The sequence below is a fragment of the Ambystoma mexicanum genome, chromosome 4q, assembly GCF_040938575.1.
Source record: "Ambystoma mexicanum isolate Mex_15411 chromosome 4q, UKY_AmexF1_1, whole genome shotgun sequence".
In the NCBI taxonomy this organism is placed as follows: Eukaryota; Metazoa; Chordata; class Amphibia; order Caudata; family Ambystomatidae; genus Ambystoma; species Ambystoma mexicanum.
This window is the reverse complement of record NC_090928.1, coordinates 1,092,725,511-1,092,752,845: the sequence shown is the minus strand read 5'-3', so window position 1 is coordinate 1,092,752,845 and position 27,335 is coordinate 1,092,725,511.

Here is a 27,335-nt window from a genome sequence, read left to right as displayed (position 1 = left end):
TGGTGGTGATATAGGTGCCAGTGAGTGATGGCAGACAAACCCTTCTGCGTTAATCAATGGAAACGTTCTAAAATGTTGCAGACTCAAACTGGCCAAAATCAGTTGGTTCGAGTTCTGCACAAACTAATTCGCTCATCCCTACTCATAAGCATATCCTTGCTCTAGAATGATACTGTTAATTAAGTAATGTGTATTAAACTGAGAACTTGAATACCATTTTCTTTTAAAGTAATGCTCATTAGACTGAAGCAGACACGTCCATTTTTTACGCAGGGCAAAAGGGGCACCTTCGAAAGGGCCCTCACCAGGGGCGTTGCTAGGGGAGGGGGGGGGGCTAAGAGGGCTATAGCCCCTGGTCTTTTGGTTGTAGCCCCGGATAGAATCTCAGGAGCTACAGCCAAAAGACTAGCTAGCCCCCAGTCCCAACAGTTCCGACATCAGCGTAACCCCCGGTCTTTTCCAGACCTAGCAACTCCCCTGGCCCTCACATGCCTTACTGATCCAAAGGAATCAGTGCCCATATTTTACAAAACCTAAACAATACATGGCATGCTACTGCCCAGTGCAGTGCTGTGGCTCTGAGCGCCGAGCCTGCTGCTTCTGATCGGATCGGTTGATCCTGCGATTCATATATGTTCATGTAGGACATGCGGTTCTATGCTCTTCAATCGTCATACATTATAACGAATGCCTTTTAAATGTGTACAAAATTACGAAAAGGTCTTCAATTTCTTTTTCTTTTTTGGGGGGTCGGGGACCCAAATCACCTATTCTTTTTTCACGAACCACCAAACCCCTTATCTGCCCTTTCCCACCCCCTAAAAATGTTGTTTACCTTTTTCCTAATTTTGTACACCTTTAAAAACCAGTCGTAAAAATGACTGGCGATGAAACGACGTTCTACTGTGCATGCTGTCTGTGTGTTCGCTATGCATCAAGTCGTGTGGCATTTTCAGCTTTCTGCAGGGAATGGATTGATCGTGTGGAATAACCAAAGTTGAAATGCACAGTAACATGTTTGGGTGCCCGCATGTTTCAGAATATAGCTCATTGTGTTAAGCACCCGCTGCAGGTAGCTGTGTACATATGCCAGGTCAGAGTACTACATTCTGGAAAAGCAGACTCTGCCTTTCCTCTTTGTGAGGTTGACATGCTGGCGTTTATATATGCTTTGGCGACAGTAATACCTACTGCGCTACACAGCAAAGTGCCGGCACCAAATAGCAGTGGTCATGAAAACTAACATAGCATCTCTATGGTGTGAAGTAGAGATAGATCCCTTCGAATAAAGCTAGCCATTTCCAATTAAAAGCATAAAATGTTAGTTGGGGGAAGTGATTAGGTAGTGTGAGTAATCGAGGAAATGTTTCCCTTCTCCCCAAGGTAGACCCCTTGCCCCGTGAGGCTAGGGAGGTGAGCCGGCTCTGCAATGCCCTCCCTAGGGGTAGAGGCAAGTGGGACCACCCCGGGAGAGACTCCCTCTTAGGGGACAAGGACTCCCATCCTCATGAGGAACTTCCACCAGCTGGACATACCATGGTGTAGCGGAGGAGCCAAAAGCCTCTACCAGACCCACTCCTAACCTGCCTATATGTTGGGAGCTAGAGATAGCCAGAGATATATATGTTTTTTATTATTATAGCGACAAGGGCATCACCTTGTAATGATGCCAATAACCCGAGCAGCCTTTGAGGGAAAATACCCATTGAGGAAGCCATTCTTTATGTATCCACAGAGAGCTGATAGTCTCTTAGGGAAGATCCCCGAAGAATGCGAGAAAACGAATGAAAGAGCAGACTGGTGACGTTACAACACGTAACGTGACACACTGATCAAATGTAGTAGTGGAGAGAGAAAAGAGAACATATGGGACCTGATGATGAAGTAAAAGAATTGAGTAACTTGTTACGTACAAAATGAAGATTACACGTGTGAAGAGCACGGGAGAAAATGCAAGGCGTTTTACAATTGTACAGAGCCAAGTAACGCAAGCAGACTAAGTGATCGTAGAAGCTAACCATATGTAGTATATAGATTGCAGGCGGTGCCGCCAATCTATATATGAAGCATAAGAAATGCCAAGGTATATATATAAAGCATAAAAAATCTGGATGTTCCACATCGTGTTTTGAGCAAATTGGGATCCCATGGACGAAAAAGTCTGATAGTGTGTCGCAGTTGATAAACGATGGCTAATAAGCAAGAAAGAATAAAGGAGGATTGTCTGGCCCAGTGTCAAGAAGTAAAACACAAGAGGTGATGGCTGAAAGGTTTAGAATCAATCTTAACCACTGGCATTGCTCTGGGCAGCCCTCCAGACCATCGTTCTTTGCCTGCCAAGCCATTACAGAAGGGGATAGACCATGTGCAAATCAGGCATGGTCCCACCCCAAAAGGGGCGTCCAGCCAGAAACTGCCAAGTAACCTCCTTTCAGCATGAGACCACACACACCCCCAAACATGTTTCAGCCTCGTTGGGCCTCATTAGTGAGGAGTAGCATGGGTCTTTAGGCCCAGCAGGCACGGGACCCACGTCTGGACATACGAGTCCAACTTGGGGTGACTTTAGCAAAACACAAGAGGTGATGGCTGGAAGGTTTAGAATCAATCTTAACCACTGGCATTGCTCTGGGCAACCCTCCAGACCATCGTTCTTCACCTGCCAAGCCATTACAGAAGGGGTAGGACCAAGCCTGATTTGCATATGGTTTTTCCCCTTCTGTAATAGCTTGGAAGACTGAAAAACAATGGTCTGGAGCATTGCCCAGAGCTATGTTCGTGGTTATGATTAATTCAAAACCTTCCAGCCATCACCTTTTTGAGGTGCCCCAGTGTCAAGAAGGCCAGGGCAGTCGAGAACTGGTTGTCTATTCAAAGGATACAAGTAATACAAGGAATGAGCCCAACGCCTGCCAAGATGCAGCTGAGAGACAATGAATGCCAAGTTTTATTCGTTTTAATACCATCGAATACAGAAGAGAAGCTCGAAGCGTGGTCTTCAGACACATGATCAAGATGGAAATAGACTCAAGCAGATGACGTTGAGGCAAGCAGATGGGAGTATACCCATACTCGCAAATATTCTCAGGAGTTGTGAAGCTGCAAGGATTGGGAAATTATGGTCAAGACAGCCCACCAGCACCTGGGTTGCCAGCTTGTCTGCTGCTAGAGAGTGGAATATTCCAGAATGGTGCAAGTGTGCCAACCAATTATAGAGGGCCACGTAGCAAAGAGCCCTATAGTTTCAGAACCAATTTTTCGTTGTGTTTTTTGTGACGATGTAGATGACTTGCACTAGAGGACGACTTAGGTGCCCACGTGACAGTAGAGACCAATCACAACTTCAACCCCCATAGAAAGTATATGTAGAGGTTCTGTGTTACCCTATCACAGCCCCACATACGTTTTATAAGTGTATGACATCAATAATGATGAATATTTAGTATATAAGTATTTTTTTTATGAAATGCATGGAGATTATGATGTGACATCTGCTGATGTTCGTTGGACTCCCTGTTTAAGATAATTGTCAATAAAACAGCGTACACCTTGCCAACTTCTTGATTGGACCTTATTATTGATGTTTGAGTAAATTCTGCATCCCCATCCTTCCCATAATAGCTCCACCTCATCTTAAATAGCCCTTTACCTGGGTTCAATGGCATACAAGAGATGTTGTAAAATAGAAGAAAATATGAACTTCCACGAATGGGACGCAGAAACTCATAAGGGATATCATTATCATGTGAGAAAACGTTGTTCCCCCGTGAATCCAAATGTCCACTTTATTGGGACAAATATGTTAAAAGCATGCCTCCAAACAGTGAGGAGAAAGAAGCCGGGAAGAGAGCGCGGATCGTTGATGCAGGCTGTGGGAGGTCCCAAGCTGCACAACACCGGATGAGACCAAAATCAGGAAAACCAGCTTTTACATGGGACGCCAAAGCTACGGCAGTCCCCAGACACGAGAAGCCGGCAGGGCAGAGAGCGAAGCCTGAGTGGAGGTGGTGGCGAGAGCATGGAGACGCATCTGTGGGTGACCGACAGCCCGAAGAACATCACTGTGGCCCCCAACAACAGAGGATCACATTTCAAAAGGATATTAGAAAAAAAGTGAGTAGGCAGAAGGCCAGGGGCAAGACACCCTAAAACAAAAGCCTGAGAAGCGTGCAGTTGCAAGCACACGTTTGGAGATTGGGTAGTCTGATGAAGAGAGACAGGCTGGAGAGAAGAGGATAGGAGGTAAAAGAGAGATCTCCCTAGGCACGAGAATCTATTGACCCATAAAGGAGGAAAGTGAGGATGTGGCATTGGGGGACAGTGCCTGGACCTTGAGTTAGGGAAGTAGTGAGGGAACAGAGGAAAAGCCTCTACACTCACTCAGACCCCTGACATCCAGCTGGAAGCTCTCAGATTTTGTTCACGACTACTGTACCCCAACTTGTGCCCTTGACCAGGCTTTATCTGCAGGCGCACATGGAGCCCAGAGTCTAGAGAAGAGGGCACACCCAGAATTGTGGACAAAAAGCAGTGGACCTGACATGGTGAACCTATAGGACCAGAACGTTTTTTGAGGGACAGTTAAAACCCTCAGCACTCTGAGTGACTGAGGTAAATGTCTACACAGAGTCCAATCCTAGAATCAACAGTGACCCAGAGGAGGGACAGATGGAGGAAGAAGCATGTTCTGAAAAGCCACCTATTAACATCACAGCCCATGCACATGGTGAGAGTGCACAAATACAACAAAGACATAGCCGTTCTCTGTGAAACCTCTGAAAATATGTGAATTATCAGTATGGCACTTTGTCATCAAATGGCAGCACCACACAGAGAATTGCAGTAGCACGTTGATAGTACTCTTGAATCATCTATGGACTTTCTAAAGCTCTATTCTCGCTCTCCTTCTGCATACACCCAATGGCACATAGTCCTCCAAATCACACATCTTTCATGAGGAATTTCTTACCCTGTGAGATGCCATGGGACATGCTGATTACCTCATTGACATTGGGTCATATAATGTAACGTCATCAACATGATTGGGAACAACATATACAGATATACCCCATCGGAAAAAAGAGAACACTTAACACCATGCTGTCTCTTGCCCATATCATCAACTCGGAAAGTGTCGTAAAACAAGGAAATGCCGACAAGGAAATGCCAGCACCACAAGACTTTGTAGGAACAGGGGATCAAGCAGTCAGTCCCCCTACCAGCACTTAACACCTGATGTCTGCACTTACCCTTGCGCTTGCCACCTGCTGGCTGTTATTGTTACTTATTGTTATCTATTCCCATGTACTGCACTGTCCCTTCCCCCTTCCAATGCACTTGCGCGATCTGAATGATACCTGGCCTTGTAGGATCGTTTTCTGTCCTCCCGTTGTTCCCCCTCCCTTGCCTCGTCGCACCTTGACACACTTATGTATAGGCGCGTTATAAATGCCATATCATATATCATATCATATGTGGCCAGCCAAGTCTCGGCGAATTACTGAAATGCAGCAAGGTATTACATCTCAGACATCTGGGAGTCTAGTTGCGTATTGCAGCTGTTCTTTCAGTGAGAAAGACAATGGGCAAGTTTGAGGGTAGGAAATTGCATTTTAGCATGGACATAGGGCTTATCAGAAAAGCATTGACAACATGGTTATAACATCACACTGGGCCATATTCCCACCCAGTAGTGAGCAAGAGGAGGTGATGCAGCAAGTGCATGCTGTGCACAACAACGTAAGGCTTTGACAGCGCTAGCCACACAGGAGCAGCCACAAGCAAGAGCGTGAAGCAGGTGACGCGAGGTATAGGTGATGGGTCCCTGAAAGCATAATGTGGCTTTATGGTGTTGAAATCACCTCCAACATCATTGCTGCTCTTTGTCAGTGGAACACAATCTCTGACCTGTGCCTTGCCCATGTTCATCAACATGTGGTCACATATTTTTCAGTGAGTGTGTCCCATTCCCTGACATGGATGCTGTGACCCTCTTACACGCCAACCTGTCTTATAGTTCCAGAAATGATTTGAGATGGTCGAAGGTGCACCCCAGCCTGTCATATCGCCTGCTGATAATGGCTAAGCGAGGAGGAAGCTCGAAGGATTCTCGGTCTCATTAAAACAACAGGGGATGAGCTCAAAACTACCGATAAACCAGAAGCATTAATCAAGCAACTGGAATGGAAAATACGGAGAGAAATTAATCTGAAATTGCACGCCTCTACACTGACTTACTATTATAAGGCACAGAGGATCCCTCGTGGACTAAGAGTCAACTTAGAACCTACCTTATGTAAGGAAAATCCGAATTTTGTCAAGAGATGGAGGCAGATCCTCAACAAATGTTCCCTTGATCTAATCCTTCTAACGATTGAAGAACTCGCACACAACCTGACATCCTTGGATGAGGAAATAAACACTATTAAAGGTACGCTAAGTAAGAGCTTCACAGAAGATCAACTCAAACAAATTCTGGAAGAGACTAATGATAAATTGGCAAAATATAAACAGGAACTTGAAACGAAAAAGATCAGAAAGTTCAGAAGGGACAAACAGGACTACAAATTAGACATCGTTTACACCTGGCAAGAGTACTACGGCTTATGTGTGCCAAGACCACCCCAACCACGTCCTCCAAGACCGGGACCTGGCTACACAGATACCACCTCTTCGGAAGCTTCTAGTGCCGAACTAGAAACTATTCCGAACACAGCAGCAACAGCGCCTTCCGCCCCGTCAGCAGAAAGGGCCACAGCAAGTACCTCTGATTTTTTAGAAAAAGACCAACCCGACGAGGACAGAGGAAGAAGAAAAAAAACGGAAAGGAGGAAACCAGTGGAGAAGAAGATTTAGTGGTTAACATCTCATCCTACATATTGTCACATACTGAATTGCAAGTCTTACGTAAGGGCCTGTCTTTCGTGCCTCAATACAATACCAGTTTACTGAAAGAAAAAATTGATTTCTTTAAACTTATGTGGAAACTTAAACTAAAAGTGTTCTTCAACTCCATCCAAGAAGAAGATAATATGAATACACCCTCGGAATTGCTGGAACTCACACCAAAGAGTACATTTAATCCACCAGTGAATAATCATGTTTTGACTGTATTTGAAAGAACGGTCCTTGACCAATTCAAGAGGATCACATTTAAATCAAAGAACCAAGGTAATTTTACGGCCACTGACCGACAAACCCTGAAGAGACTTCTAGATAATAAGGATATCATCTTCAAACCGGCTGACAAGGGTGGCGCCTTGATCTTAATGGACAAAATCAAATACATCAACGAGGTGGAACGGCAACTTGCGGACCAAGACACCTACAAAGAAATCAACCACAATCCAACGGAGGCATTGACAAAGCTGATTAAGGAAGTCCTTGATGAGGCAGAAGACAGGGAGGTTATCTCTGAAAAAACCCGCAAATTCCTGGAAAAGACACATCCCATCACACCTGTAATATATATTCTTCCCAAGATACACAAGAGGCTGTTAGACCCACCTGGACGACCGATTATAGCAGCTACAGACAGTTTACTGGAACCATTGGCCAAATATCTTGATAAGATTCTGCAACCCCTCATACAAGAAACACCGACATACTTAAAGGACACTACACACTTCCTTCAAAAACTCAAGGAAGTAATTTTTGTAGATGGTAGAGACATCTTGTTCACGATGGATGTTACCTCGTTGTATACCAACATTGTACACGAGGCGGGACTTGAGGCAGTTGAATGGCTTCTTCTAAGATCGGATAACTGCAAAGGGGACAAAGTATTTGTCCTAACACTATTAAAACTAGTGTTGATGAATAACTTCTTCAGATTTGAAGACAGGTATTTTCTACAACTCTCAGGTACCAGCATGGGGGCGGCTATGGCCCCCACTTATGCTAAGACATACATGTATTACTTGGAAAACGAACATGTACTGACCTCAGCAAGGTGGCTGCGCCACCTCACCATCTTTGTAAGATATATTGACGACGTGTTCGGTATTTGGTCTGGCCCAGAGGACGAACTGGCAGAGTTCTTCCAAATGATGAATAATATGCATCCCCGTATTCAATTCACCACCCAGACCAGTAAAATCAAGATCAATTTTCTGGATGTTGAGATCTATGTGAAAAATGCCAACCTTAAAACCAGGATATTCACTAAACCAACTGACAGAAACAGCCTCCTGTTAGCCACCAGTTTCCATCCTCAGAGGACAATTGAAAGTGTACCACTGAGTCAGTTCCTACGTTATTGTCGGAACATTTCAGAGGATTCAGAGTATACGAGACAATCTGTGGCGCTACGTCAAAAATTCAGGGAAAGAGGATACAAACAGGCCTCGATTGCTAGGATTGAAGACAAGGTAACAAATGTTCAGAGGGACGCACTGCTCACGACCAAAACCAAGAACAAGGAGGACAGTCTGGTATATGTGACAACGCACTCTAATAAAAGCAGACAGATCAGGAGTATTATCCATAAGAACTGGCCAATGCTACAAATGGACCCCGAAACTCAATCCCTCTTTCAAGAGCCCCCTATTTTCGCATATAGAAATAGTAAGGCTCTCAAGAACAGCCTAATTCGAGCCGAATTGGTGGCAGACCCCTCATCAAGTGTACAACATAAGGGTACACAACCCTGTTACAATTGCCAACACTGCAGTAATCTCCTCCTAGGCAACACCATCTCTCATCCACACACTGGCAAATCCATCACACTTAAACATTCATGCACGTGTGATTCAACAAATGTGGTATATGCACTAAAATGCCCCTGTGGTTGGTACTATGTGGGTATCACCATGAGGAAAGCTAAGTTGAGATGGACGGAACATAAATCAAACATTCGCACGAAAAGTATGAGATCTCCTGTGTCAATGCACTTTTTAGAAGCAAGGCACACAGTTGCCCAATTGAGATGTATTATCTTGGAACAAGTACAGGTAGGCTCAAGGGGCGGGGATGTACATAGACGCCTATTACAAAGAGAAATTTTTTGGATTGATCTGCTGGACTGTCTAGCCCCTAGGGGCATGAACTGCGAATTTGATTTGATGTGTTTCGTTTAATATTACACAATTATCTGCAATTATCTACTGGACATCTTTGGTGTTTTAAGTTGTCTTTTTAAATGTAAAATTATTTTCATGTCATGAGTGATCTTTATGTGCAACTTCATCGTTTTTTTCTCTCCTTGCATTTTCCATGTGTTTTTCTGCACAATTTTATAACTGTTGCTGCATTTACACATACTATTATGGCGGATGGTCAATTATAGGTATCAATGACTCACCACTATACTCAGCAAACCAGTCGACCGACACGCCGGTACTTCCTGGCGCTGTGCCTCCGTCTGGTTTAGTATTGTGAACAATGTGTGTGAGGGGGGGCACCACGCAGTTATCTAACTGCGGTGGTGCCTCCCCACACACACCCTACACATCTACACTTCATTCGACTATGCACCCCCAGCATGCATTTACCCCTTTCTCTCTAGTTAGGCCCTTTGTCTTAGGCTGAATTCCATTTTCGATATATGCCATTTGCACCGGTGCGCCTCCGTAGGAGCAGTCGATGCTTTATACAGATACCCATCATTGCAATGCTTGACTGGGTTGTACTTACTTGAGTCGATCTCTCTTTTCCTTCCGGGACATGACTGATCGGGATTAGACGCTGCATTCTGCAGCGCCGTGCATGTTGACGATTATCACCATGACAACCTACTCGCGTTGCGAGTCTTACATAGATCGGGGGTAAATAGTGTCACAAATGGCTTCGGCTTGCACCTAGAAGCGCTACACTGTCTATACTAGCAATTTAGAGTTGAGGTATGTTTAGAACACTTTTTGTAAACCATTGTATCCCGTTCCTTTTGTCCGCCGTATGCCCCCTCCAATATGGCGTCCACCGCAGGACCGCGCATGCGCGCGGCTGCCATGACGACCTCTCAACAACTCGCAGCCTACCTGGCGGATCTCGCATACACTGCGTCCGCATCGTGAATGCAGGTAAGAATGGACCTACAGGAGCTGCATGCTCAGTCCCAATGCTACTTAGAATAGGCTTTTACCAGCTGCCATAACCGGACATGATACTCGACCCTTTCCATGAGACACTATTGACTCAGCCAATACAGTGACTCTGAATTTTACACTGTCATGAGATGAATTCGCCCTCGTCACGGAATTCGACTGAAAAGTAAAACTTGCATTTTTTGATTCTTTACAGCACACGTACTGTGCGAGCGACTGTCAGTCTATCCACTCACACCCGGGGTGCCTTAGACTTGCCTCTGGACGTGGTGAGTCATACTTTTACTCCTTCTTCCCTCCTATAAGTTTTGAATTCTAGGGGAATACAAACCTAGTAACTTACAAGCCGATACTATACCTCTTGTTTCCCATACAGATCATATCACATGGTTTAGAACTCTCTCCATTAAGGTTAGTGCCTATCTTTGGATGTTACACACAACCTTTACGTTTTTGAATTCCCCATGAGCTAATTAGTTTCCTTACATTTCCATAGGAACACCCACTTATGCACGAAGGAACTACACATTTCCTGCCCTGAAGATGGATTCAACTGAATCCGAAACGCGTTGGCACTCGATTACACCCAGGAGTGTTTAGGACAAAACACACTACCATTACTTCTGAATGTGAATTATTGTGAATGTATATCATTGGATGTTACGCTACAACCCATCCACATTCTTGTGTCTACATATACTGTATGTTACCTTGGAATCTAAATTACCATTTGTATTGTACATTTACATCAAAGGAAGTTTTATTTGACATCATCAATTATTTGCTATTTGTTAATGTTGAGTTCGACCCTTAAACCAACTGTATGTTTAGACTTGGGCTTGAACTGATTAATTGTTTATTTTCATTTTCACTTTTTGTAATGAATTTTTTTACATATACTTATAAAAACACGTTATGCTCCTACAGTTTGAAGGTTCTTGGTGGTTCTTGAACTGACTTCACCAGGTGCACACCATTCTTAAATACATAGCCTATTCTAGTTATGAACATACACAAGTACTGAACTATCTCGCTCCTGAAGAGTTTTTTGTATACTTTGGAGGGGGTGTCTCCCACTTTCTAGGAGATTCCGACTCACAATCTGTTATTCAAATTGTCAAGGGATTCTATCCCACTAAGAATGCAATACAGGGCTATCGGTTGGCAACACCCGATGTATGTTTCTCTCCAAGTTTGAGGGTAGGAAATTGCATTTTAGCATGGACATAGGGCTTATCAGAAAAGCATTGACAACATGGTTATAACATCACACTGGGCCATATTCCCACCCAGTAGTGAGCAAGAGGAGGTGATGCAGCAAGTGCATGCTGTGAACAACAACGTAAGGCTTTGACAGCGGTAGCCACACAGGAGCAGCCACAAGCAAGAGCGTGAAGCAGGTGACGCGAGGTATAGGTGATGGGTCCCTGAAAGCATAATGTGGCTTTATGGTGGTTGAAATCACCTCCAACATCATTGCTGCTCTTTGTCAGTGGAACACAATCTCTGACCTGTGCCTTGCCCATGTTCATCAACATGTGGTCACATATTTTTCAGTGAGTGTGTCCCATTCCCTGACATGGATGCTGTGACCCTCTTACACGCCAACCTGTCTTATAGTTCCAGAAATGATTTGAGATGGTCGAAGGTGCACCCCAGCCTGTCATATCGCCTGCTGTTAATGTGGTATGCCGGTATAAGGAATCAATTTAAATGGCTGACTACCCTGAGAGTAAAGCAATGCTGGAATTGACTAAAGCTACAGTCACAGTCGAGCATTGCAGTATTTCTTCTGTGATACATCTCTTTGGGAATGCCAACAGGTGTGTCCTCCATGGACCTGTGCCACTTCATGAGGTACTGTTACTGGTACATGTGCTGGCTATGAACCTCTTCAAATAGGCAACAGAATATAAACACACAGGAGAGTCAGATACTATGATCAATCTTGATCCCCACTTTAAGGTGAATTTGGCTGAATTTAAGGTTGTGAGCAGATGAAGAGACATGGAAAGCAGTTGCAATGTGGAAGGCTGCACATGCATGAGGACCTTCTTGAAGAGCAGAGGCAGTAGAGACAGGCATATTACGAGCATCACCAACAGCCAGAAAGATATCTATCATGTGTGTGTTTCCTCATACTCAGTGTAAACCCATGTAGAGTGTGCAACTCTCAAACATATACCCCTGTGGCACTGACGTCTAATTTATGTGATATTCATTGTGGCTGGGCTTGGAAGTACAATGGCTAGTGGTCCTACAGTCCAGTGTCAGATGGCGGCTCCAAAAGGATGCCGATTCTCTGCAGTATTGGTTCTTTGAGCAGTCTTTGTAGCCAGTGCCTCTTGTCTATGTAGGCACAATCTACATATGATGTCCTCCACCTCTCCTAGGGTGCACTCAGAAGGGGTGTTCAGTATCGTTACTGTAGATTTCACCAAATACCATTTTACCTAATGAGATTTCACTGAATTTATTTCACCGCGAATGGTAGGTGAAGTGGTATATGTATAATGCATAATAGGTGGGTTGTTCGGTAAGGGTATAAGTTAGGGTAGAGAGGGGTGAGTGGGGGCTGTGGGAGTTGACACCCCGAATTATATAAAAAAATAAGTAGAAAAAGTTAAAAGTTCATAAAATATTTTCGAAGAAATCACATACATCCGTTCAGTATTGCTGGTGTTATTATCATTGATCAGAGAAGGCTCTTTATGGCTCATGTAGATCAAATCATGTCCGTAGAAAGGAATGAGCACTGTATCCCGCAAGACCATGGCCAGGCACCCACATCTTCATATGCAGTGCAACAGGAGATGGAATATCTAAGATTCTGAAAGGCTGTTTCCAAGTGGAAGGCAATGCAGTTGAGCTGGATGAATGGTCCTGGACACTTCTGTATAAACTCTGCAGACTAGATGATACATTGCTGTTGGTACAATGACAGTGAACAATTTTCATAGTGCCACCCAGTCCCGAGGTACGAAGAAGAGAGAGGGCCTAGTCCTTCAACCAGTTGAGACAGAGGTCCTGGCCTCAAGGGGGACACAGAAAAAGGAAGAAAAAGTGCAAGGTGGCCGAGGGACAGAGAGATTAGGAGGTGATCTAGCTCAGGGTGCATTGGCAAGAGTAGCTAGAAGTAGTGTTAGAGGGTGCAAGTACATGGAAGCATTTGGAGTTGGAGTTCAAAGAGGGACCTGCTTTAATAGAGAGTCTACAGAGTGCATGAGTAGCAAAGCTGAGCACATTGTCAAATGGGAACAAGGAGTAAAGAGGGTGGAGGGCCCCCCAAAGCTCAGTAGCTAAGGAAACTAAGTTTTAAGGTCAGAATGAGAGGTTTGGTTTGGAGGACTTGTAACAGAGATGGAGAGGAGTTTTCGGATATTAGGCAGCATAATCCTTGCAGAATTGTGTGTTGGACAATTAAGATAAGGTTATGGTAGCTGTCAAAATGGACCCAAACGTTGTGCTCGATGATTGGCCAAAGTAGGTCAGATTGAAATGAAATGGGAAAGGCCAGGGGGGGCAGTGGAGGCACGGGGTGGATTTATTTGGTCTTGGAAGAGTTCAGCATAATACAATAAAGTGTTATTAAGTGGAAAATAGGAGAGAGACAATCAGACATACGTGCAGAGAAATCAGAAGTAAAAGTAGGAAATAAAATGTTTGCATCATCTGTACAGAGGTGTTAGGATAATCCAAAGGAGGAGATCAGTTGACAGAGAGAGGAAGTGTAAAGCGTGAACAGCGCGCGGGTGGGGGCATGACTGGAAACTTGTGAGATGCCAATGGAGGGGGCTGAATCAAAATGGCTGTGTTCCAAGACATGAAGCAGGGTAAATGAGAAAGGTACGAGGTAATCTGACCAAGAGATGTCCCTTGAATTATGAAGTCGGGGTAAATCATATGGCAAGAGACATGCCACACCTTATCAAAGGCTGACAAGAGGTCTAGAAGAATTAGGATTGAGGAACATTTTAATTGATGAGCAGAAGTAAGACAGTTCAAGACATGGAAAAGGGCAGACTTGGTAGAACAACGGCTGTGAAATCCAGCTTGCAGAGTGTTGAAGAGGTCCGATAGAAAGAGATCCATTGTAGGTTAGATGTTTTAGAATAGTAGGGGGCGAGAGTAACAGGCTGATAGCTGACAGGATTTGTGTGGGGTCAACATAGGGTTTCTCAAGGATTGGTATGATAGTTGCTACCTAAAGCTGTCTGGAAAGACTCCAAAGAAGGATAGAAGTTGAAAAAGGAAGTGAAATTAGAGCAGATAATTGGCTCAAGCTGCTTGACCATCTTGGTGAGAGGTAAACCGGCCAACTGGGATGCAATCGGTTTGGTAGACCTACGGTTTGGTGCCAATGTACAGGGAGAAGTTGAGAGAATGAAGGAAAGAGATGTTGTACTAAGGATAGGTGAGGTGGGAGAAAAACATGGGGGATTGTGATAGATGAGAAGTAGTGATCAAAGTCGTTAGCAGAAATGGAAGAAGAGGTAGCATGATTGAGAACAAAAGCCACTATGGCTTTAAGTGTGATGATGAGTGTTCAGAGGTGTGAATGAGGGGTTAAAATTAGATTGGTGAAGTAGCATGGTTTTTTCAATTCAAGAACTGTGTTGAAGCAGATGACACCATTCCTATATACCAAGAGAAGGGAGGGGATCCATTTCTTCTGCCACTTCCAAAAGTGGCACTGCATCTTGGTTTTCAGTAGGCGGCTCGGTGGAGTGAACAATGGTTCAGGTGGGCAGTAGAACAGTGTGAGAGGGATGGCAGTGATCAAAGAAGGGGGGACACAGTTTGAAGACAGAAATACAATGATCAAAAGAGGAGGCCTGGGAAGAATCTAGCGAGCGGAGAGAGGACCTGACTTTGGCTATGTAAGACCCAACAGAGTCAGATTTGAATATGCATTTAGAAATAGTGCATATGTGAAGGGGGAGTCTGCAGCGTAATAGCAATATTGAAGTGGAGGATAGAGAGGTTGGAAGGGGAAGGTCGGTAGTGAGGTTAGATGTTGGGAGTGAGAGGAAGACAAGGTCAAAAGAGTGTCCTTGTTTTTGAGTGGGTAGATTGTAGAGTAAGGCAATGGAGCGATCAGAAATCACGTTTGTGGTTTGGGGAGATTTGGGGAGATTTTAAAATCTCACATGAGACCAACAGGGCTTAAGCAGAATTGAGGAGGAATTCTTGATCAGAAAAAGAAGAAAAAATGGAGCTGAGTTGGCCAATTTGGAGGATGAGGAGGGGGAATGAGGGTGTTGGGTAACAGTACATTTGAATAAGAATGAGAGTGGTAGATATCCACTGGGCTGAAGGGGGGCATGGGGTGAGTCTTTATGACCATCAGGCCAACCCCATCTCATCTTTAGGAAGCACAGGAAGAGTAAGGCATGTTTGCAGAGTCAATGTGCAAGTCAGAGGAGATAGCAGAGTCAAGATCAGTGGCCCTAGTGCCAACAATGTCTATGACAACGAAACAGGGGTAATGAGAATCAAAGTGATCCGTGTTTTCTACTGTATTGGGCATTCTATAGCTCAAGCATAAGAGTGGCAGGTGAAACTGGAAGACGAGAGGATGGATCAGGCTCGAGAAGAAAGGTCGACTAGAAGGCATTTTGTGGCCGGGCCAAAAGGACCTGGTGTGAAGAGGTGGACAACAAGGAGGAAGAGATACAGGGAATAGGTAGGGGGGGATACATTCCACAGGAGTGTGAGAAAGTTAGGTAAAGAGTAAAAAATGCCAGTAGGACGAGTGAGTGAAGCATTCGGGGAGGAGGCGTGTGATGAGAGAGAGAGAGGTAGGTCAGAGGATTTTATGAACATGGAGGAGAAATGATAGTCAATGAAGTGGTAGATGAAGATTAGAGAGGGTGCGCTGTGTTAGTACATATTATGGTATAATGCAGGACCTTAGGATGCAGCCTTTACGGTATAATTAAGATAACCAGGACCATTGGTAAGCTTTACAGTACAATTGAGGTGTGCAGGGCCATCGGAAGTCAAAATGCAGGATTTAAATTACAATTCTATGACAAGACTGGAGGCAAGCATTATACTTCATCTTCATTTATTTCTACTCTTCAGCAGTACAACAAAACATATATAAAACCATGAAAAGTGTAGAACAGAACTTTTCTCTTTTCAAAACTACAATATCCATGAGTCTCTGTAGTCCATGCCCTTTCCACCAGTCATAACCCACTTCCTGTGCCTGGGCTCCTCCTCTTCTTTTACTGCTCTTCAAGCAGATAAGTACCATTTCTTCCCTCTCCGCATGTCAAGGTTGGAATGACTGGGTTTGAGTGGAAGATTAAGATTATGCCTAGCACAGTATGTGTGTGAAAGAGAAGATTTGCTTATGTAGCATATAAAAAATAAAAAAAAATAAGGAAATATAATAATTTCTGTAATAATTTATCCAGAGTGTTATAGGCGCGTAGTCTAGTAACACGGATGCGTGCTCTTGCGAGATTGAGTGTTTTATCGTAGGTACGCGTCAGAGTAGATTCCGCGAAGTTTTCGTGAGGCAGAGATTTTGTTCGCGAGGCTGACGGCTCTGTGTCGTAAAACCGGCACTCCAGGGGTTTAGTCAGCCTCGCGAAGACACGCAACGCCGGCCGCTGGCATCCGCGAGCCGGCCCCCACCTTGGGGAGGCGGAGCCACCGCCCGTGAGGCTCAGAGCGCGGCCGGAGAGCTCGCGAGCAGGCAGCCCCCGCCCGCGGGTGGGCAGAGCTACCGCGAACCGTGTGTAGGCTCTACGCTCCGAAGTGTTACCCCCCACCCGTGGGTGGGAGGAGTTAGGCGCATTACGCGCGCATCAGGACGCCGCATTTGTGCGACGTGAGAGTTTTCCTTACACACCAGCAGCAGAGCGCTCGGAAGAGCGAATAGCTTACATTGGCTTGATCAAGGCCCTGATACCAGCGATCTTACTATAGTGAGCGCCGTTGCTCCAGAAGAGCATATTAGGAGAATGCAGGTCCACGTGGAGAGAGCTGCTGAGCTAAGACACTGCAGATCCCTATACTGTTACTCAACAGAAGATTGGCGCCTTAGAGACAAAGGTTTACTAGAGCCTCAGAGCTAAGGACATAAGTGCAGCCACTAGAAAAAAAAAAAGAAAAAAAAAGAACAGAGGTAAGAAGTAAAAAGGACTTTTACTGACTCTGATTTATCAATCAGGAGCAGTGGGTGTTCTAAGAGACCTGTCTCAGGTATATTAGGCACACAGCACTTCAGAAAATGTCAGAGTTTGAGTGGAGCGAGGAGGAGCAGTCGCAGGACCTCGCTGCCAGCTTTAAGCAAGTGCTGGGGAGCTCTCTGGTTGATGCAGTGGCAGAGGGCATCAGGCCCCTACATGAGAGGCTGGAGACACTGGAGGTTATGTTTTCGTAGCCTAGTAGCAGCACCAAGGACTGGAAGCGCACGCCCACAGACCCTTAAAAGGGGAACTCAAGGGGAGTAAAACAGCCCTCAAGAGGAAAGCCTCGGACAACCCCCAGGGCGCTTTGGAAGGGGCAGCGAATAGGGCCCCAGAGGTGCCTGATGCGTTTGCTAAGCTAAAGGAAGCTTATCTGCAACGGCAGGCGGTGCCGAACCTCATGACCCCCTCTCCAGGGGATGAAAATACAGGAGATGACCCCGGCTCGGAAGATGAGCAGGCTGACGATCAGACTTCGCAGTAAGACGAAGAGGTCGAGGAAGAAGACTGGGCGAAACCCAGTGGGGGCAAGAGAGCACAGAAGGAGAAGCACCTTCTGGAACCTCAGGATGATCTGTTTGACCAGGAGAGCATCCGGAACCCGAGGTCCACCGAATGGCAGCCATCCTCCCGAGTGGCACAGTATATGACAGCTAGACTACGCAAACCTTTGGACAAGGAGGTGAGACAACGACTGCAAGCAGAATGCCCGCGTCCAGATCTCCCGGGGAAAGTAGCGGAAGCCCCAGAGCTCGATCCGAAGATGCTGACCTTCGTGTCAAAAACCAATAAAGACCCCCGTAAGGGTATCGATAGGTCCTGAAAAAGTTGCCAGGAAAAGGTTTTAGATTTGGCAGGCCCTCTCGTGAAAATCATGGACCTCGCAGAGAGAGCTAGGGACACAGGAGAAGAAGTGGACCCCGAAGCTCTCGCGGGATGGGCCCAGAGAGCAGTATGTCTTCTTGGGAATGCCAATTGCGCCATCACTTCAGAGAGGAGGAAGGACCTTTTGCTCAAGATAGATTCGAAACTTAGCGACCTCTCCTCATATGAAGCGGGAGAAGGAGCCCAGGGCCTCCTATTCGGAGAGACCTTTGGGAAGGAGATGGGCCAGTTTGTCGGGACATACGCTTCCCTCGAAAAGGCTCAGGCATCGATTCGGAAAATATTCCCAAGTAGAGTTTTTGGAGGGACCAGCCGCTCCAGAGGTCGTGCAGCCGGTCGCAGTCAAGGAGGCAGAAGACCTCAGAACCACAGAGCGCAATACTGGGAGAACAAGAGCCAGGATACATTCTTTCCGTCCAGAGGGAGATTCCCGAGAGGCCGCAGATCCAGGGGATCAGGACAAGGTCAAGGATTTACGCAAGGTGAGAGCGATTCGGTATCCTCCTGTAGGTGGGAGGACGCGCATGTTTTTAGAGAATTGGTGCGAGCTTTCAAGCGATTCCTGGATATTGCAGACCGTCAGAGGGCTGCAGCTAGATTTCATAGAGAGACCAGTTCAGTGGAGAAGACCACAGAGTCAGAGGCTAGCGCAAGCGGAACAAGCTTTGAACAAGCATAATGCTCGCCCCCAGACTTGTCATAGAATGAAGATTACCCCTTCTAGCTGCGCAGGTAGTATTAATTCTATTAAAGACTAAGGAGGCGAGCATTAAATTCCCACCCGAGTACTGTAATGTATATAAATGTTGATGCATTATATGAGTGAGGACATTACATACACACCACCCTAAGATCTCTTATTATGTTTTCATAGGGGAAGATCAGAAGAACAGCTGAAGGCAGTGTTGTAGCTGAAGGTATCAAGAGTCCGGGAGAGCACCGGCAGTTGAGTTTAAAGTTCAAAAGACCATCCGCACCGTTGGCGAGGATCAGTTAAAGAACATGAGTGACTGTCAGAGCGAGTAAAAGCAGATGAGGAGCCCAAGCACAGGAAGTGGGTTGTGACTGGTGGAAAGGGCATGGACTACAGAGACTCATGGATATTGTAGTTTTGAAAAGAGAAAAGTTCTGTTCTACACTTTTCATGCTTTTATATATGTTTTGCTGAACTGCTGAAGAGTAGAAATAGATGAAGATGAAGCATAATGCTCGCCTCCTTAGTCTTTAATAGAATTAATACTCCCTGCGCAGCTAGCAGGGGTAATCTTCATTGTTGTGTGCCAGGCTATTTTCAACCAGAATAGGCTTTGGAGTACAATTTGGGTGCACAGGGCCATAGGCAAACAAAATGCATTAGAAAGCATAGTGCAGTGTGGTACTAGGGAAGAAAAGTGGCTAAGAGGCAAGTTCTTTATATTCAATGAACAAACATGAAGGAAGCACCTTTGATTACAGTGTGTTATTGGTGTGAAGTGGGGAAGAGAGCAGTTTAGTGTAGCCAAGAAGGTCCTAGGACTCACTAGGCTTGACCGGGTACAAACAGACTCTGCCCGTGACAAATCTACCCTTTCCATGGACACCAAGGACAAAGTTACCTTTTGTCAGATGTAAAATGGTAGTCATTTGCTCAGAGTAGCCTATCAGGAGGCTGCTCGATAAAAGTTGGCCACTTACAGGTCTTAAACCAGGCAGATCTCAATGGATGTGCCTCAAGGCTAATGTGGTTTGGGGAAGTGCTAGCTGCAGATGAGGCAAAACGCATCTAACGAGGCTGCCAGTTTTCTGAATCATGTGGGGGCATGTCAGTGACAGACAAAGCTGGTATCGCAGCAAGGGAGGCTGTGATTGGCAGTGGCATAGTCAGACCTTCCTATCATACTGCCACAGTAACACCTTCAGCATGTTTAAATACAGTTGGCATACTTTTTTTATTTTTTATTTGGTATTGTGTTTATGGTTTACATAGAAAACCTTACACAACATAAATTACAATGTTAAGACATAATAAAATATCAGAATTATTACATTTCAAATTCTATTAAAATTATTCTCAAGGCTACAGAAACTATTTAACTATCCCATTTATTTCTATAAAGTGCAATAGTGCAATCATAAGTGCAACAGATTTACTATTAAAACATTTTTCTCGTAGTATTTTGCTCATTACAAAATCTGTGGAATGTACAAAGCGCCCAAACTAAAATATCCTTTCATCATTCAAGCACTCACTTTTTTAAACCAAATGTTTTAAGGTCTCACATTCTTTTAACACAATCTACAGATTGGAGATGCCTCAACATCTTTCTTCGAAAAAGTAAGATTATCTTTAGTTTTTAATAAATTAAGACGAAAATACAAATAGGTCATCCTGGCTGAAGGAGAGGGGAGAGCAGATAAACTGGAATCTCCCCTTACCGTTTGTGGACCGATAATAAATCATCGACTCGTTTATGCTTTGAAAGAAGCGTCCGAGCGTCACACCAGTCATGATGGTAGTTTCTTTTTTGAGGGACTGCATATCATCCATACTTTCAGCTATTGGAATTGCTCACAGCAACAGAACAGATTCACAGACTTCAAAGTATGCAGTGTTCCCACACCGCCCTACCTCCCCAAAGGCAGCATACACAGAAGATTGTGGAGCGTCCCAGAATTTTGAACATAATAACAATCTTTTCCAAAGTAATCTGGTGTTCAACGAGAATAGACCCAACTCGGGGCGAAGCACTACCATTGGTACACTCTTAGGTAAGGGAGAACACATTTTCATATTACACCCTCTATGGGAGTAAGATAAACATGAATAGGAGACTGGTATGTCTCTAAACCATATAACAGGGCCGGCCAATGTTTCCCTCATAACATTTTCATGCTGATAGAATAGTACATATCCCAAATTTGCTTATTACATTTTTTATTTGATAACCCAGAGCTTCGCTTTCCTTTTAATCAATGCCATAATAGTTTTTTAATTCGGTCGTGACAGAATTGTAAACCCCAAATATAAAAGCTCATCTACAGTTTCCAACTTTTGATCCATCAGCCACCATCTCTTACGCTGTTTCTTCTCATATACAGTCAATTGCAAAATCTTTCTTTTCTTTCTATTAATGACAAGATTATTCTGTTGAGCATATGAAGAAAAAGCATGACTAACTCTCTGGAGACCCACCTTACTACAGTCTAACAGGACAATGTCGTCTGCATATGACAGCCAAAAAAGCCCCAGGTCAGGGATGCATCTTCACCTTAGCTTGGTTCTTCTCCGGCCCACCCGGTCTGGCCCCGGGCATGCAATATAGGGCTTCCCCGTTCATACATCTCCAGATCTGAGTTCCTTCTTTAGCAGCACCATCATCCTCTGCGACTGTGGACTGACTCCTTTCATTGAGGCCATGCTGGAGCCCAGGCTGCTCCTGAAACAGAACGTGGACTCTGGATACCGCCGGGCCACAGCTGGCATATGTTGCCTGGCTCGCACGATCCCTGGAGTCGAGGGAGGCCGCTTGAGGCCATAGCCTCCGATTAAACACACCAGTTATCTCGGCTTCCTATGTCCTCCCTTTAACTGTTCAACCCCAATGGTTCAATTTCCTGGAGTATGATCCTCAGACTAAAGATTCCAGTTGTCTCCCACAGGGGGGACACATTGACACAGTCAGGTATGTCATTACAGTGCAAGTCAGTGCAAGTCACTTACACATTACACATTACACATTAATAAAGTAGCTTGTGAAACCCTTCACTGTGTCTGTGTGTTTTACTACTATGTCCTCCCTACCTTCCTGAGATGTCTAACCAAATAATAATTAAAACGATGCATAACCCCATACCTGACCGGGCCCCATTTCCCTCAGGGGTTACACATGTGTCCATAGATTAAGCAGCATGTAATTATTTGCGAGTCAATGTTGTTTGCGATCCTGTTTTCTGGGGCTCTCACCGTTTGACCAAGAAACCCAGGGATTTGACCTGGCATTATTATGGGCCTTCAGCAAGTGTAAATGACATTATCAATGCATGTGCAGGACTCTGATGCAGCATGAACAAGATTCTGCATGCTCCTGTGAGGTCAACAACATCCTCCTCATCCTCAATTATATGATTTCAGATTTGGGTGTAAAGGAGTCTCAGAAAGTGATGTTCACTCCCTAGTGGTAGCGCTGCATATAGTTCATGAGGGTTGTGGTACACAGTGGTGGCAGAGAGCTTACCCCACCTTGAGAGAGAGAGATAGATAGAGAGAGAGAGAGAGAGAGAGAGAGAGAGGCTCCCCCTCTGTCTCTCCCCCAACTCGTCTCCCATTACCCCTGCTTCCTTTCACCCACCACCCTACTATCATCATCCCCATCTTTACAATCAGATGCAAGCCCCACCAGCAACATCATTTGTTTCTCTGTGTAACCCTTTGCCATATGCTGGATTCTGCATATGTCAATCCTCCCATCTTCAGATTGGCAGTAGTAGGAAATTACTTACACATCCATAAATCAAGTCTCATCCTCTCTTTCCATTTCAATAGAAAAGTACTCCAAGATGAAACACACAATATTCTCTTTCAGCACTGTCATATACCCAAAAAACGCAATAAATATAAACATAAGTGCGGGGTGGTGTGGCCAGCTACTGGAGAACGTTCTCTGGAGGCTCCAATCTGTCTCCAGTATGATTCTGATAAAATTAATCTAATCTGACCAAAGAAGTTCTGCAGATGACAAATGATGGCCCAGAAGGTGAGCTTTTAGTGTGGATGGCTTAATTTCCACTACAGGTCCTATCATATCGATAAATGGGGTAGACTCCCACTGAGATTGGCTCATCCAAAGTGGTGTCCACAGCCCTGCAAGGCAGCCTAATCCTGCCTCCCTAATGACACTTGTGGTGATAGCTACCTCTGGGATTATGGTGAAACGTAGGTGGGAGAAGATACAACAGGGCTGTGCCGGTCACCTGCGGGAGCAGAGTTGGTGCTGTGGGCCTTCAGTATGATTGCAGCAAAGAGTGGCAGCTTTACAGCTAGTCTGTAGTCATGTCATCTGCCTCATATTTTTCGATTTCTGTAAATGCTGAGGATGTGATTTTATAAGTGTTTTGCCTGTGAGTCACTGCTCACAATTTAAGGCATCTACAGGCCTCAATGGGCCTGGTTGCAGACTCTCCATCCAGTTAGTCATCAGGATGTTAAGCATGAGGAGATTTGATCACTCTTGGCCCCTTCAACCACATATAAATGTAATATGTTACCCAAGTTTCTATCCGCACTGAGAAATAATCAATGGTCAAAATAATCCAGCTGGAAACATTCTGTTCTCTGTGCAAAGTCCTAGCTCCCCTAGAGATGGTAGAAGTAACTTCCCTGCCAAGTTCATCTGCTTCTCTGAGATTGTATTTGTTCTATTCACCAATACACAAAGCCGATACCTCATTGGGCTACATGAGTCACACTTCTATGATTTGGGGCCCTCCAATATTAATCCAGTCTAATTTCTGACCATTCCTGACAAGGTGTGAAGTATCGCTTGCCAGTTCTCATTCACCAATACCTTGTGGAGACCGATGGTAGGGGTGTTGGAGGATACAGCTATCAGACAGGGACATAGATGCTAAATCACCTTCTTTTTTGATGAGAATAAAAATGTACTGAATGGCATTGGCACTCTGTGGGATCCCTAAAAGGTTATGGTTACTGGTTTCTCTATTTTGTTAAAGTGGTCTGTAAATCATTATATGACATACTTTAAAAAAAATGTATTTGTGCTATGGCCAAAACCTGGGCTTTCATAATCATTTAATACATATAAACAATAAAATAATTATTCGGCAAAACATGAATTAAGAACATTAATCATTACTAAAAATAGTACACAAATGTAGATAAGATTTATAGAATACAAATGTTTTCTAAAGCTATACATTTAAAACCTCTAAAATTTGACCTATTTTCTATTGACCCAAATTCTATTTCGCCACAAGCTATAGTGCAAAGCCTAGTTCATGCAGCATTTTCACTGTTTCATTTGTTAAAAACATTTAATTTCCCAAATTTTTACCATTCTGTACATCGTCAATAGAAACATAATTTTTACGCTGGCAGAAATGCCCTAAGTATTTTGTTCTTACTTCCTTCAGGTTTGGCATTCTGATATATTACTGATTTTAGAGTCCAAAATGATTAACAGATTGGAAGATTATTCTTCAATTCCAGTTGAAGGCACTCATATAATGAATTTGCAACAGGAGAGTATAATTTGTTCATTTGGGAGACAATTCACCAGTGAAACCAGAATTCAATCAACGAAAGTCCCAACTCATATCTTAACGATGCCATGGGGATTGATGGTGGCAGGACTAAACCATCTTCCAAATCCTGCTCTCAAATCTCTCATACTGCAAGCCAAGTGATAGAGCGTCAATCTCCATCCCATATAATATTTTTGGGATTACATTTCCTATATAAAATCCTGTCAACGGTTTAATGGAGAATTTACAGAATGTACAATTGATTCTCTTCATTTGTATATCAGCTGGTTGATTTTCTTTTCAATCCTCTTAATAATTATCTCCTTACTAGAATGGGCTAACAAATAAAAACCAAGCTATATGGCCTCGCTCATAACTTCAATCTTAACACCACCCAGAAGCCATTTGAATTTAGCTTGTTTCCACCCATTTGTCTTGAAATGAATGCAGCATTTTTTGTAGTTAATTATCAATGCATTTTATTTAGCATACACACTCATTGCCCTAGTAACCGTTGTAAGCCAATCAGTGTCATATCTAAAAGGGCCACATCATCTGCATAAGCAAGCACATTTTTAGATAGAACACCAATTTTTGGGATAACTAATGATACGTCTACAAGTGCTTCCTATAAGTCAGATAAATAGAGATTAAAAAGGCCAGGAACAAGTATACAGACTTGGCATAACCCCTTCATGGCATTTCCCCTTCGCCTTCTCTCCTGCACTTGTGCAATCTCAATTTCACCTGGCCTAGTAAGATTGTTGTCTCTGTCTTTCCTCCATTCCCCTCCCTTGACTCGTCGCGCCTTGAAACACTTGTGTATAGGCGCGTTATAAATGCCATATCATATCATATCATACAGATTCTGTAAATTTCCCTCAGTGTCTAATCTGATTGTTATCCTTGTGTCTTCATGGATAAATTCCAGAATTGATAACAGAAAAGGGGGTATTTTCCATGTCTTCAATTTATGCCAGAAAAAGTTTTGATTCACCGTATCAAAGGCCTTTGAGAAATCAATCATAGAAACATGCCACTGGTGACCAAACACCTCATTTGAAGACCTCACCTTTTCTCATAAGACTTTGACCGCTAGTCCATTTAGAGTAGTAGCCATCCTTTTTCTAAAGCCACTTTGGAACTTTGATAGAATTCTGGTTTCATGAGCACAAGCTTTCAATTTTTCAAGAACCAGGGTTGCAAACACTTGACTATCTGAGTCCAGCAGGGCAATCGGGCTGTTATTTGAAGGATTATCACAATTCCCGTTTAAAAAAATCAGTACAATGAATGATTCCTTTCATGAATCAGACATTAACCGCTGCTCCAGTATGTCCTTAACCAGCATGTCAAACTGTGTTGCCCACATTTCTTTATTTAGTTAAATGTGGCATTCGCCAACCCATTTGGCCCTGCCGCCCTAGAGGATGATGCATTTATAATCACTCACTCTATGTCTTCTCTATCAAATTGGAGTTCCCAAGCTACCTGGTTTGAGCAGCCTATGACAGATTACGTTTCACCATTCATTTTTTGCCATTGTGAGCGCCAGTCTACCTTACTGAACCCTCACCTTTGAATCTCCATTTGACGATTACAAAAGTTGTTGATTAAAGCCCAAAAATTATGTGTATCATTTTTACATAGCAAATTCAACATTAATTCCCAATTTTTTTAAGCCAATATAAATTTATGATTTCACATCCGCATTTTATGACTTCTAATGAATTCACTTTTTTTTCTATATCACTTCCAACCTCCATATGACTTAAGGAAAGTTGACGCAATTGCTGCCAATATATTTTTTTTTCCATGCCCAAACTTCCCAGTCAATTTTATGCTACTGGGTAGATTTAGGTGACTGTAAATCTTTAGGAATTTCTTTGCTCCCAAAGAAGTTCTTAACATTTCACCTTGAGCATTCTATACTCAATTCACTCATTGAGGTAAACAACCTCTTCAATTTCTTTCTTCAAAGTTAGACCACCCTTTTGACATTTTTTTATCATATTTCCTGCACAATCTATTGTCAGGTTTCTGTGGGTGTTCTGTCACATTCTGCTGTCAGCCATTTTGAATGTAGCACTTAAAATGTTATGATCACTCACATCAGAATGCTTTAGTTGTAATAAAATACATTTGTCAAATTACCCTTTTGATAGGACTATATAATCGATAATTGAGGACTGCCCACCTTTCTTCCAGGTGGATTTAGGCAGCAAATCACCCATTATATTTGTCTGATTGTCAAATCCCATTCCTCAAACAAAGCTTGCAACTTTTACCCTTGGTGAGCATGACATTCTTTGCCACCGTAGAGTATGAATTTAGATCACTGGCCAAAATAACATCAGTGTTATTTATTGCTAACCAATTTCCCAACAAATCAGACAGGGCTTCATGAAAAGAATCCTGCACACTCTTCGCTGAATTCCAATATAGATTCACCAGCAGTATGCCTTGGATATTTTCCTGATGGTTAAACTTGACTTCTACTGCCTGAATACCAGGGAAGTTTTCTGAAATTATATTTGTAAATTTAGTACTGTTTTTTTATTGCTATTAACAAGCCCCCTGATTGTCTTTCCCCATTTGGGTTTGAGGCCTTCTGCTGAAATGTATTCTTCCTTTCCTCTCCTTCCCCCAGAAGCTCACTGTATCCAGAGCTCTGGTTCTCTCTAGGCTGGACTACTGCAACAGCCTCTTTCTAAATCTGCCTGGTTCTACTCTCCGCCCTCTGCAACTCATCTAGAATGGGACTTCGAGACTTGACCTTGGCCTTAAGCCCAGGGATCGTATCTCTCCAGGACTAAAATCTCTGCACTGGCTACCAGTGCTGCAAGGATTCAGTTAAAAACCCTCTGCATTGTCCACAAGGCCTTCTGGGGCCTCATTACCTCCAACGCTCACTTCCTAAATATCTTCGCTCATCCGCCGCCAACTCCCTCAGGGTCAGCCG